At 39.0% G+C, this 12,556-nt stretch overlaps 1 long non-coding RNA gene across 1 annotated transcript in view; it reads right to left on the reverse strand.

Moving 5' to 3' along the window:
* The window catches only part of LOC132524734 (uncharacterized), a 113,973-nt gene that overhangs the window by 23,951 nt on the left and 77,466 nt on the right, over positions 1-12,556 (reverse strand). The window lies entirely within an intron of this gene.

The raw sequence follows: 12,556 nt of genomic DNA on the forward strand, positions 1-12,556 counted from the left end.
GCTCCTATCTGGAAAGTTCCTTCCATCATTCACATCTTTCCTCAACCCTACATTTGTTGATACAACCAGACAAGAAATGCATGTGGGAGAGGGACCAAGTTCCAAGTGTCTAGAATGACTGCTAGTGTTCTTCATGTCCCCCAGGTTTCCAAGACTTTCATAGGGAGGGAATGTCGAGTATGACACAAAGCCTCTGCATGGCCAAGCCTGCCCAGTCTGCCCTATTGTTCTCAGCTTTGGACAAACTCAAGTTCTTTTGGCTTGTGAGCTGATTGCAGCATGGCCACCCCAGGGGCATGTGTTAGAGCCTGTTGGATTGTCCCTGGTTGCCTCATCAACTATCCCAGTGCTTGACCCTTTTGGGACCTAACACAGGTGCTCTGAGAAGTTGAATTTTGCACTAATATTCTTGTTCCTTATACAGGGAGCAGAGAGGCACACAAGTCTTTCCTCTGTCCTGGAAAGACTTGAAATAAGACAGAGTCAATAGTTGCATTTTCAGGGAAACCCATACAATATAACCTCCCCAGGCTCCCAGAAGGGCAATCTCCCTTATCAGCTCAGTAAGCCCAAGAATCTGTGTTCCAACATTAGAGCTTTTTCCATTTAACTTAAGACTCTATTCTTGGTCAAAATGAAGAAGCTTTAGGAAGTGGTTACAAATCTTACAAAAAGAAATAACATGTGAAGACTTGGCTTTACTGTGAGACTGTATTTATCAGTTATTCATACCTCAGCAAGAACTATTTACTCTTTCCTCTTAGAGCAGGTTTGCCTTCCACCCTTTCTCTCATACACACACATGCACACATACATGCACACACACTTTAGTTTGGCTGATGGGGTACTCACTGCATGGTTACCAACTCTTCTCAGGACCACCTTCACCTCCCGAATCCAAATGAGACATTCCCTGTGCATTCTTTCTGTCGGGACAGGAGGGACAAACCCAAAAACACAGGATAACCTTGGCCTGAGAGACATGTTGAAGTTGCCTTCATACTTTCCAGCTGCAGAATATGTCTGCATGGTTACTAAGATGCTGAATGAGCTGGAAATCACAAAGAGAAGTCTAAGGATTGGGAACTCCAAATGGACATTTTGACTTCTGCAGTGTTTTCCAAGATATGTTTTATTTGTGTGACATTGTTCAGAAAATTATATTTCTGTTGACAATTGCATGGAAATATTTGTAAAATTTAACAATGAAATTGATTGGTTTTAATGGCATACACACCCCCATGTCCCTGGGAGCTCATTCTCTCAGCAAAAGTATTGTTGAAACATGGGGCATGTTTCCAAAAGGAGTGCTAGACAGTGCTAGAACTTGCAACAGAAGCTAGATAGATCAAACTAGTGTGTGTTAACGGTTAATTTTGCCTCTCCGCACGTGCACGCACGCACACACACCCCTTTAAGTATTGGGTTAATTTACTTATAGCACCTTAGCTAGATCTTGCTTTTTCATCAGATTCTTGCTGCAACTGCTAGCTGGGTTCCCAGGACCTGTGGGAGCCCCATTAGCTGCCTTTCCATAGCTTCCACACAGCAGGCCAATCTATTATTTTATCAGCATCATTCAACCTCACAAAAAGATCTGTTTCTATGTGGGCAGATACTCTAAGTGCTGATTTCAGACCAAGGCCTGCTGCTCTGTTAGAGTTTTCTCTCCATACGCCTGAATGCAGAGCCCCAGAAATGAGGAGATGAATGGCAATGCAGACCTCAGCTCCAGCAGATGAAATAACTGCTTCACAACTTTCATTTGCACAGAGGTCAAAAACAAAGAGTGAAAGTGGGCCCTCAGTGAAGAAATATAAGTGTGTTATAAAATATGCTTTTGCTATAATAGGAGGAACAACCTGGATTGACACAAGCAGATTTTGTCCTCACTGATTTTTTTTTTAATTCACATTTTTTAAGAGAGCAGCATGCACTTGGTTATGTCATGCTTTCCAATTAATTTCTAGCTTTTGAATAGATTTTAATTAAAATTTTTTTTTCGTGGATTATTGACTTCTTTGCATGGTGACCACTCTTTGGTAGAAACTGTAATTAGGTAATTATGGATTCTAATAACTTGGGCTCACAGAATAGAGGTCAACTATATACGTTCTTAATTGTTTGAATATGCTTCCCTCTATCCAGATCAGCTTAACCTGTTGCTGAAGGGCCCTGGGGTGGGGATTAGGGAGGTGAGGGGGTGGGGAGTGAGAAGGCTAGCAGCCTTCAGCTTTTTCCTCATTCTAGCACCCCAAAGTGGAAGGACCTGCGGGTTTAGGAGGGCGAGTTCACTTCCCAACAAGCCCAGGTGTCTCCAACTGTTTGCAGCTTTCTTTCTTTAGAATGTGGATACTTGATGCTTCTTTATTCTGGTCAATTTAAGGGCAAAAATATGAGGTCACCTTTTCATGTTGCCAAATTATTTGGGAATCTTTTCATTTCTCTAGTTTTAAAAATCAGAACATTTTAAATAGCATTAAATACACCCGTTCCTGGGAGTTTTGCTAGAAATTGCTTTTAACAGTTTTTGGTATGGTGCTTTTTATGGGAGAAAGTCTTATTCTTGGTCCTCTTTTTCAACTTCCTTCTATAGTTAAGCTATTAATTTATTAATATTCTTCATCCCCTTTAAACTTTTTCTTTTTCTTGAGGTATAGGTCACATATAGAAAAGTGCAAAGATCTTAAGCATACAGGTTGATAATTTTTACATACGTATAAACACAGGGAAGCACCGCAGAGAATAACAGATATTTCCAGCACCCCAGTAGGCTTCCTCATTCCTCTCCCCAAAGTAACTATTATTCTAAACACTATCATATATCAATATATCCATTTTGTTTGTTCTCAAACTTCTATAGATGGAATCATCCAACATGTGCTCATTTGTGTCTGGCTTCTTTTGCTCATTAGGTTTCTGAGATTCACTATTGGCATGTAAAAAGTTGTTTGCAAATATATAAAGAGTTACTGAATATATTATCTTTCTACCAAAGCTGAAGAAAATAGTTGAGTAGAGACTGTAACCAAAATGGAATTAATCAGAAGAGAGAATTCAAGATAAGGAAAGATGACGAGGACATAGGGAGGGGCAAAGGAGGAAAATGTATTTTCCCATCTATCTAAATGTATAATCATTATACATAATGCAAGGGCTAAGACAATGATCCTGGAATAGAGGACATGTGCTGCAAAATATAATGCTAGTCTGGAACTAAACAAAGTACTAAATCTCTGTACAACCTAGGTGGAAACAGGAGGAAAGGAAGAGAAAAAAAACATGGGAAAAGACTCATTTGGGAGGGGGAATATAATGTCAAAAGAAAATGTGTTCTAAAGAGCATTTCTTTAAAGAAAGGAGTAAAGAAATGAAAGACCAATGCCTGGTTGGAGAGAAAACAGTTGGTATCTACTTTTGTGTAATAGTTGAGTAAAAGGTGCTCGCTTATGACCTCCAGGAAAGGGAAAGTGAATATTTATGAATTGAAAAATTACAATGGCATTTTTATTTATTTATTTTTATATTATTTAAAAAATATTTATTTATCTATTTATTTATTTTTTGGCTTAGTCAGGTCTTAGTTGTGGCACACGGGATCTTTCCTTGCAGCGTGCAAGCTTCTCTCTAGTTGTGGTGCACAGGCTCCAGAGCACATGGGCTCTGTAACTGTGGCTCATGGGCTCCAGAGCGTGTGGGCTCTGTAGTTGTGGTGCACGGGCTTAGTTGCTCCACAGCATGTGGGATCTTAGTTCCTTGACCAGGGATCGAACACATGTTGGAAGGTGGATTCTTAACCACTGGACCACCAGGGAAGTCCCTACTGGCATTTTTAAATAACAGGAGATTGTGGAGGTAGGGAATAATTAAGACAATAGAAAAAATCCAAAGACCAAAAAAAGTACAAATAAATAAAATAAAAAGAAACAAATAAAATCAAGAATATGAACTTTATGTAAATAGATTGAATTCTCCATTTAAAAGCAGGCTAATTGGATGTACTGTTTACAAAAAATATCCAAAGAAAGTGACAGACTTCTGGTCGTAGTCAAGATGGAGTAAGAGTACCACAGGCTATCTCTTCCACTGATTCCAACTGAAAATCTGAATAGACTACAAAAAGCAATGAAGCATCTGAAAAATTTGAGAAGTAACAATAACAAACTTATGGGGAGGAAAATGAAGAATGACCAGTAAGGGTGAGTTTCGTGATATCTCCCCACTCAACAAAATATTAACAAATAGAATCCAGCAACATATAAAAAGGATGTCACAATAAAGTGGGATTTATCTTGGGAGGGAAAGGCTAGTTCAACATTTCACAGTCAATCAATGTAATTCACCATATTAACAGACTAAAGAAGTAAAACTGCATCATCATCTCAAGAGATCCGGAAAAAGCCTTTGACAAAATTGAACATCCATTCATGATTAAAAAAAGAAAAACTCTCAGAAAAATGAGAATAGAAAGAAATGTCCTTAACCTCGTAGAGAACAAGATATAAATTTATTAAAATTCATTTAAAAAGAAATGGGAAGTTTTAATGGAACAATTACATTAAAAGAAACTGAGAAGGTGACTAAATAGCACCCATTGACAAGATAATGGCTAAATTGTACTTAATCTTCTCAAGTTATTTAAAGGATTTTAGACCAGTATTTCTCAGTCCTAAAGACTCACTAGAATCACCTGTGGAGCTGTTTTTTAAAAATTTAATTTAATTAAAAATACTGTTTTCTGGTGAGTCCCAGACTACTTGAATCAGAACCTCTAAGAGACAGGTCTGAACATTAATATTTCTCTAAAGCTCCCCAGGTAATTCTAATGTGCAAACTAGGTTTGCCAACCATTGTTCCTGTCTACTGACAAAGATGACAAATATAGTTCCCAAATCATTTTATAAAAACAGCTACAATTTGATACCTCAAACCAATAAAGAAAGCTAGAGACAAGTTGTTTATGGATATAGAAGAAAAAATTAAAATAAAATATTAAGATATAGAATCGAGTAATATATCAAAAGATACATTAACTTTGTTGGTGTAACTGAACCATTTGTTGATGTAATTAATTATATTAACTTAATCAAGGTAGAAAGACTATATTATCATATATATAAAGACATTTTACACATTATCATATATAAAGAAATTTGATAATAAAGAACTCTGATTAAGCAGTCATTCTAAATAAAAAATTCTAAGAGAGCAAGAGAAAAAATTATTTTTGTGTTATAAAAAACATTTACCAAAATCATTTAGATGGTGAAACATAGAGCCCATTTCAATTTAAACCAGTAAATAGATAATGCAAGCTACTATCGTTATTATTCAATATTGTCTTGAATATTCTATAGCAGTATGCTCAAGTTTTACTGTGTACATGAGTCACCTGGGGATCTTTAAAATGCAGCTTATGATTTAGTAGGTCTAGGGATGGGGCTGAGATTCTTCATCTTTAATAAGGTCCTAGATGATGCCAATACTATTGATTCCACACTTTCAGTAGCCAGATTAGCAAATGCAATAAGACAAGAACATTGAATAATCATCATAAATATTAGAAAAGGAAAACAAACTAGCTTTTTTTGCCATTCTTTGAATTTATATTTAGAAAATCCAAGAGACTATAGTAAAAATGCTAGTAAAATTTAACAAGATACCTGAATATTTGATAAATATTTAAAAAAATAGCTTTTTTTCTGTGCTAGCAGTAAGCACCTAGAAATAGAAATGGGAAATATATCTCATTCTCAATGGAAACAATTTAAACTATCTGGGAATAAACTTAACAAGAATTGCACAAGACCCAATAAAGAAAACCATATTGAATGACAAAAAAAGCAAATCTGTAGGTGTCAGGTTTAGGGTAGGAAGAAAATAGTAGGTTTTAAATATGTTGAGTGTGTGGTGCTGGTGGAATATTTGATTAGAGATATCAAGTTGGCCGTGTGATATATGAGTCTTGTCTAAGAGACATGGATGGAGATGAAGGTTTGGGGGTTGTTAGCACTGTGGATCAGGAAATCTGGAAAGGTCCATCAATAGGTTTCAGGGTGTCCATGAACCTCCTAAAATGGTTTGGAAAAATTTCTGCTTGTGCACTTGTTTTTAGGGACAAGGCCCAGAATTTTCATCAGATTCTCAAATGGACTGATCACAAATTTAAAGACTGCTGATATTGATGGTGATTGAGGTTATAGGAATGGGTGAAATTACTCAGCAAAAATGTGTAGAGTGAGAAGATAACCAAGGATGGAGCCTTATAGTAGAACAACACTTGTAGGGCAGGTAGAGGAAGATACTGCGGAATGGACAGGTATGTAGTAGGAAAACCAGGAGAGTGTGATGTTATGAAAATTAATAGAAGAAAGTGTTCCAAGAAGGAGAAAGAGGTTCACAGAAATCAAGTAAGTTAAGAACAGAACCCCATCCACTGAATAGCAACAAGGAGTCATTGGTAACTGGTAAGAGTAGTTGCAGTGGGTTGGTTAGAAAACTTAGTTGGAAGTCAAAGCATAAGTTTAAGGATCAGCCTCAGGAGGGGAAACTCTTCCACTGAGACAGAAAGAAGAAAAAGACAAGGATAGATTTAGTTAGTCTTGTAGATCTGAGAGTGGGAAGCTAAAGAAATTCTCATAGGATTGTCTCTTCATTCTTCCTAAAGTAGGAGGTGAGGTCATGTCTTAAGAGTGAGATAGGAGGTTTGAGGCATGTTGCCTGAGAAGACTGATGAAGTTTTAAAATTATTACTAGTATTTGACAAGAGGAGATTGCTGACTAGGAATATATGGTTTACAGGCAGTGCTAGAAACCAAGTGAAAATCAAAGATCTAGAATATGAAGGGATACCAATATGCACTGTGAACTTACATTTTCCAATACTGCCTGGTAGATCATAGAAGTTAAAGGTGGGGTTTCCTAGGATAGTGCGATGGGAGGATATGGGGCAAGGTTGTTGAGAAGAGTATTATGAGAGGGGTGACATGATAGATCATGAGGTGTAGACTAAGTAAAAAATAAAGTAGAGACAGGAGAGAAATGAAGTCCAAGGACAGGCATAGCAGGAATGAAGGACTTTAAAGAGCTGAAAGTAGCTACTATACATGGATTTTAATTGGGATCTCTGGAAGAGGCTTGGGGTGGAGAGGACCATTATGATACAGAGGCCAAAAGCTTTGATTAAGACCATAACCAGGTGGGTGGTTAGTGGTGGATGGTTTAGGAGGAACTGATGATATGTTAAACAACATGAATCTCAAATGACAAACATATCTTTTAAACTTAAGGACTGGGAAATAATGGTTTGAAAAATGCACTGGTGAGTGAAAAGAATGCAAAACCCATGCCTTAGAGCTATGTAACATGGTATTTGGGAGAGAGCTATGGAATATGCCATACGGGAAGATGGCCCTTGAAAGGGCAACCAAAGAAGTAGTGGCCTTGGGAGATGCACCAAATTTTAGTAAAGCAAGGAAGTATAGGAAGTGTTCTGTGTAGCAGCTGAGGGTAGAAGGGAATCTGTTTACTCTGGAATAAGGTACATAGGGTTTTGCAGCGGGATGGTTTGGAAGTAAAGGAGGATAGAGGTTGGGTCAGAAGAGAGGAAGCACAGAGCATGAAGGAGTGAGCTGACTGGATAGCTGTCTGGATGTGTGTACATTTTGGGGTGGTGACCAAGGATGGCAGGAATGATAGGCACAGAATATTTTGGCTTCCACAGACCTGACAGAGTCTGCTTTAGAGTTGTATCAGACATGGTTGCTTTTTTTTAGGGGGGGGTATGCTTTTTTAAAATTTTATTAAAAAAATTGTATACAGCAGGTTCTTATTAGTTATCTATTTTATACATATTAGTGTATATATGTCAATCTCAACCTCCCAATTCATCCCCCCTACCCCGCTTTCCCACCTTGGTGTCCACGTTTGTTCTCTACATCTGTGTCTCTATTTCTGCCTTGAAAACTGGTTCATCTGTACCATTTTTCTAGATTCCATATATATGTGTTAACATACGATATTTGTTTTTCTCTTTCTGATTTACTTCACTCTGTATGACAGTCTCTAGGTCCATCCACGTCTCTACAAATGACCTAATTTCATTCCTTTTTATGGCTGAGTAATATTCCATTGTATATATGTACCACATCTTCTTTATCCATTCATCTGTCGATGGGCATTTAGGTTGTTTCCATGACTTGGCTATTGTAAAGAGTGCTGCAAGGAACATTGGGGTGCATGTGTCTTTTTGAATTATGGTTTTTTCTGGGTATATGCCCAGTAGTGGGATTGCTGGGTCATATGGTAATTCTATTTTTAGTTTTTTAAGGAACCTCCATACTGTTCTCCATAGTGACTGTATCAATTTACATTCCCACCAAGAGTTCAAGAGGGATTGACATGGGCTGCTTTTTAAGATAATTTTTCTCTGACAGACTGCAGCTTGCTTTGTAGATCTTGAATCATTGTATTCTTGCCTAGTATTTTCTTTAAATTATAAAGATGTTCTTTTAAGGCTGCCAGTTAACAGATTTTGACTAAGGACTCAAATTCTGAGTGTGAGATACAGGAATTTATAAAGTGATAATCAGACTGAGGATCTGACCTCATGGAGCCTATTGACTAGATTCTACATGGGAATCTGTCACTAAACAAATGTGTTAAATCCTACAGGAGTTTCCTACAATGCATATTATGGAAGTGTATCATATGGTACTCAGTCTTCTGTGGGATGGGGAATGGTCTCCTCTAGCTTATGTAAAACAGGTGGTATAAAGAAGTAAGAAGAATATTTGTTCTTTAGACAGACTGATCTGAGGCCCAACTTATTACTCCATCATTATATGTAAACCTGAATAGGTTTTATTAAACTCTGAGCCAAAGTCTTCTCATTTCTGTATTGAATATAGGTTATATCTTGCAGGATAGCAGTGAGTGCTAAGCAAGTTAATGTAAATATAGCAATAGGTATAGTAGTTAGCACATGGTAAATAATCTAAAGGTTAGTTCTCTCTTTCCCTAGAGAACTTCCTATAGGTACTTCATCAAATACTACTAAAGTTATAAATAAAGAAATGTATCCTATTATTATGTAAACTATCTCTTTAATATTATTGTATTTAGATTAGGAAATTATCTTACCCATTTAGTTGACTGAATTTTTAAACTAAATTAAGCATATGGTGGAACATTATCTGATGAAGTTGGACTGGGAAATTAAAAAAAAAATTTGTATGACTGCTACTCTGTTTTTCCTATAATATGAAAATCTTAGTAAAAAAAAAAATCTTTGTTTAGGATTGCCATGGGATTTGTTTCTATTTTTCACTTAAACTCTGTTGATTTGAGGGACCTTCAAGATGGTGGAGGAGTAAGACTTGGAGATCACCTTCCTCCCTGCAAATACATCAGAAATACATCTACATGTGAACAACTCCTAGAGAACACTTACTGAACGCTGGCAGAAGACCTCAGATCCCAAAAGGCAAGAAACTCCCCACATACCTGGGTAGGGCAAAAGAAAAAAGAAAAACCACAGACAAAACAATAGGGATGGGCTTGCCCCTCTGGGAGGGAGCTGTGAAGGAGGAAAAGCTTCCACACACTAGGAAGCCCCTTCACTGGTGGAGACACGGGGTGGCAGTGGGGAAGCTTCAGAGCCACGGAGAAGAGCGTAGCAACAGGGGTGCAGAGGGCAAAGCGGAGAGAATCCCACACAGAGGATCGGAGCCGACCAGCACTCACCAGCCTGAGAGGCTTGTCTGCTCACCCGCCGGGATGGGTAGGGGCTGGGAGCTGAGGCTTGGGCTTCGGAGGTCAGATCCCAGGGAGATGAGTGGGGTTGGCTGTGTGAATACAGCCTGAAGGGGGCTAGTGCACCACAGCTAGCCGGAGGGAGTCCAGGAAAAAGTGTGGAACTGCCTGAGAGGCAAGACACCAGTGGTTGTGGGTGCACGAGGAGAGGGAATTCAGAACACCACCTAAACAAGCTCCAGAGATGGGCACGAGCCATGGATAACAGCACAGACACCAGAGACGGGCATGAAACACTAACGCTGCTCCTGCAGCCACCAACAAACCTGTGTGCAAGCACAGGTCACTCTCCACACCTCGCCTCCTGAGAGCCTGTGCAGCCCGCCACTGCCAGGGTCCCGTGATCCAGGGACAACTTCCCCGGGAGAACACATGGTGCACCTCAGGCTGTTACAACATCACTCCGGCCTCTGCCGCAGCAGGCTCGCCCTGCATTCCGTACCCCTCCCTCACCTCCAGCGTGAGTGAGCCAGAGCCCCCTAATCAGCTGCTACTTTAACCCCATCCTGTCTGGGCGGGGAACAGATGCCCTCAGGTGACCTACATACAGAGGCGGGGCTAAATCCAAGGCTGAACACCAGGAGCTATGGGAACAAAGAAGAGAAAGGAAAATTTCTCCCAGCAGCCTCAGGAGCAGCAGATTAAATCTCCACTATCAACTTGATGTACCCTGCAGCTGTGGAATACCTGAATAGACAACGAATCATCCCAAAATTCAGGCGGTGGACTTTGGGAGCAACTGTAGACTTGGGGTTTGCTTTCTGCATCTAATTTGTTTCTGGTTTTACATTTATCTTAGTTTAGCATTTAGAGTTTATTATCATCAGTAGATTTGTTTATGGATTTGGTTGCTCTCTTCCTTTTCTTTTATATATATATATATATATATACATATATATATATATATTTTTTTCCTTTTTCTCCCTTTTTTTTTTTTTTATGCGGTATGTGGGCCTCTCACTGTTGTGGCCTCTCCCGTTGCGGAGCACAGGCTCTGGACGTGCAGCCTCAGCGGCCATGGCTCACGGGCCCAGCCGCTCCATGGCATGTGGGATCCTCCCGGAACAGGGCACGAACCTGTGTCCCCTGCATCAGCAGGTGGACTCTCAACCACTGCGCCACCAGGGAAGCCCTCCTTCTTCTCCTTTTGTAAGTGTGTATGTGTATATCTCTTAGTGTGATTTTGTCTGTATATCTTTACTTTTACCATTTGTCCTAGGGATCTGTATATCTGTTTTTCTTTTTCTTTTTTTTTAGTATAGTTTTTAGTGCTTGTTATCATTGGTGGATTTGTTTCTTGGTTTGGTTGCTCTCTTCTTTCTTTCCTTTTTTTATCATTTTTTAATTTTTAATAATTTATTTTTATTTTAATAACTTTATTTATTTTGTTTTTCTTCTGAGCTGTGTGGCTGACAGGGTCTTGGTGCTTCAGCTGGGTGTGAAGCCTGAGCCTCTGAGGTGGGAGAGCTGAGATCAGGACATTGGTCCACCAGAGAGCTCCTGGCCCCATGTAATATCAAACAGAAAAATCTCTCCCAGAGATCACCATCTCAAAGCTAAGACCCAGTACCACTCAACAACCAGCAAGCTACAGTGCTGGACACCCTGTGCCAAACAACTAGCAAGACAGGAACACGACCACACCCATTAGCAGAGAGGCTTCATAAAATCATAATAAGGTCACAGACACCCCAAAACATATCACTGGACGTGGTCCTGCCCACCAGAAAGACAAGATCCAGCCTCATCCACCAGAAAACAGGTACCAGTCCCCTCCACCAGGAACCCTACATAACCCACTGAACCAACCTTACCCACTGGGGGCAGACACCAAAACAATGGGAATTATGAACCGGAAGCCTGCAAAAAGGAGACCCCAAAGACAGTAAGTTAAGCAAAATGAGAAATACACAGCAGATGAAGAAGCAAGGTAAAAACCCATCAGACCAAACAAAGAAAGAGGAAATAGGCAGTCTACCTGAAAAAGAATTCAGAGTAGTGATAGTAAAGATGATCCAAAATCTTCAAAATAGAATGGAGAAAATAAAACAAATATTTAACAACGACCCAGAAGAACTAAAGAGCAAACAAACATGATGAACAACACAATAAAGGAAATTAAAAATTCTCTAGAAGGAATCGATAGCAGAATAACTGAGGTAGAAGAACAGATAAGTGACCTGGAAGATAAAATAGTGGAAGTAACTACTGCAGAGCAGAATAAAGAAAAAAGAATGAAAAGAATTGAGGACAGTCTCAGAGACCTCTGGGACAATATTAAATGCATCAACATTCAGTGCATCAACATTCAAATTATAGGGGTCTCAGAAGAAGAAGAGGGGAAAAAAAGGGACTGAGAAAATATTTGAAGAGATTATAGTTGAACACTTCCCTAATGTGGAAAAGGAAATAGTCAATCAAGTCCAGGAAGTGCAAAGAGTCCCATACAGGATAAATCCAAGGAGAAACATGCCAAGACACATATTAATCAAACTATAAAAATTAAATACAAAGAAAAAATATTAAAAGAAGTAAGGAAAAAACAACAAATAACATACAAGGGAATCACCATAAGGTTAACAGCTGATCTTTCAGCAGAAACTCTGCAAGCCAGAAAGGAGTGGCAGGACATATTTAAAGTGATGAAAGGGAAAAACCTACAACCAAGATTACTTTACCCAGCAAGGATCTCATTCAGATTTGACAGAGAAATTAAAACCTTTACAGACAAGCAAAGCTAAGA

Source organism: Lagenorhynchus albirostris, chromosome 8, assembly GCF_949774975.1.
Source record: "Lagenorhynchus albirostris chromosome 8, mLagAlb1.1, whole genome shotgun sequence".
Classification (NCBI taxonomy): domain Eukaryota; kingdom Metazoa; phylum Chordata; class Mammalia; order Artiodactyla; family Delphinidae; genus Lagenorhynchus; species Lagenorhynchus albirostris.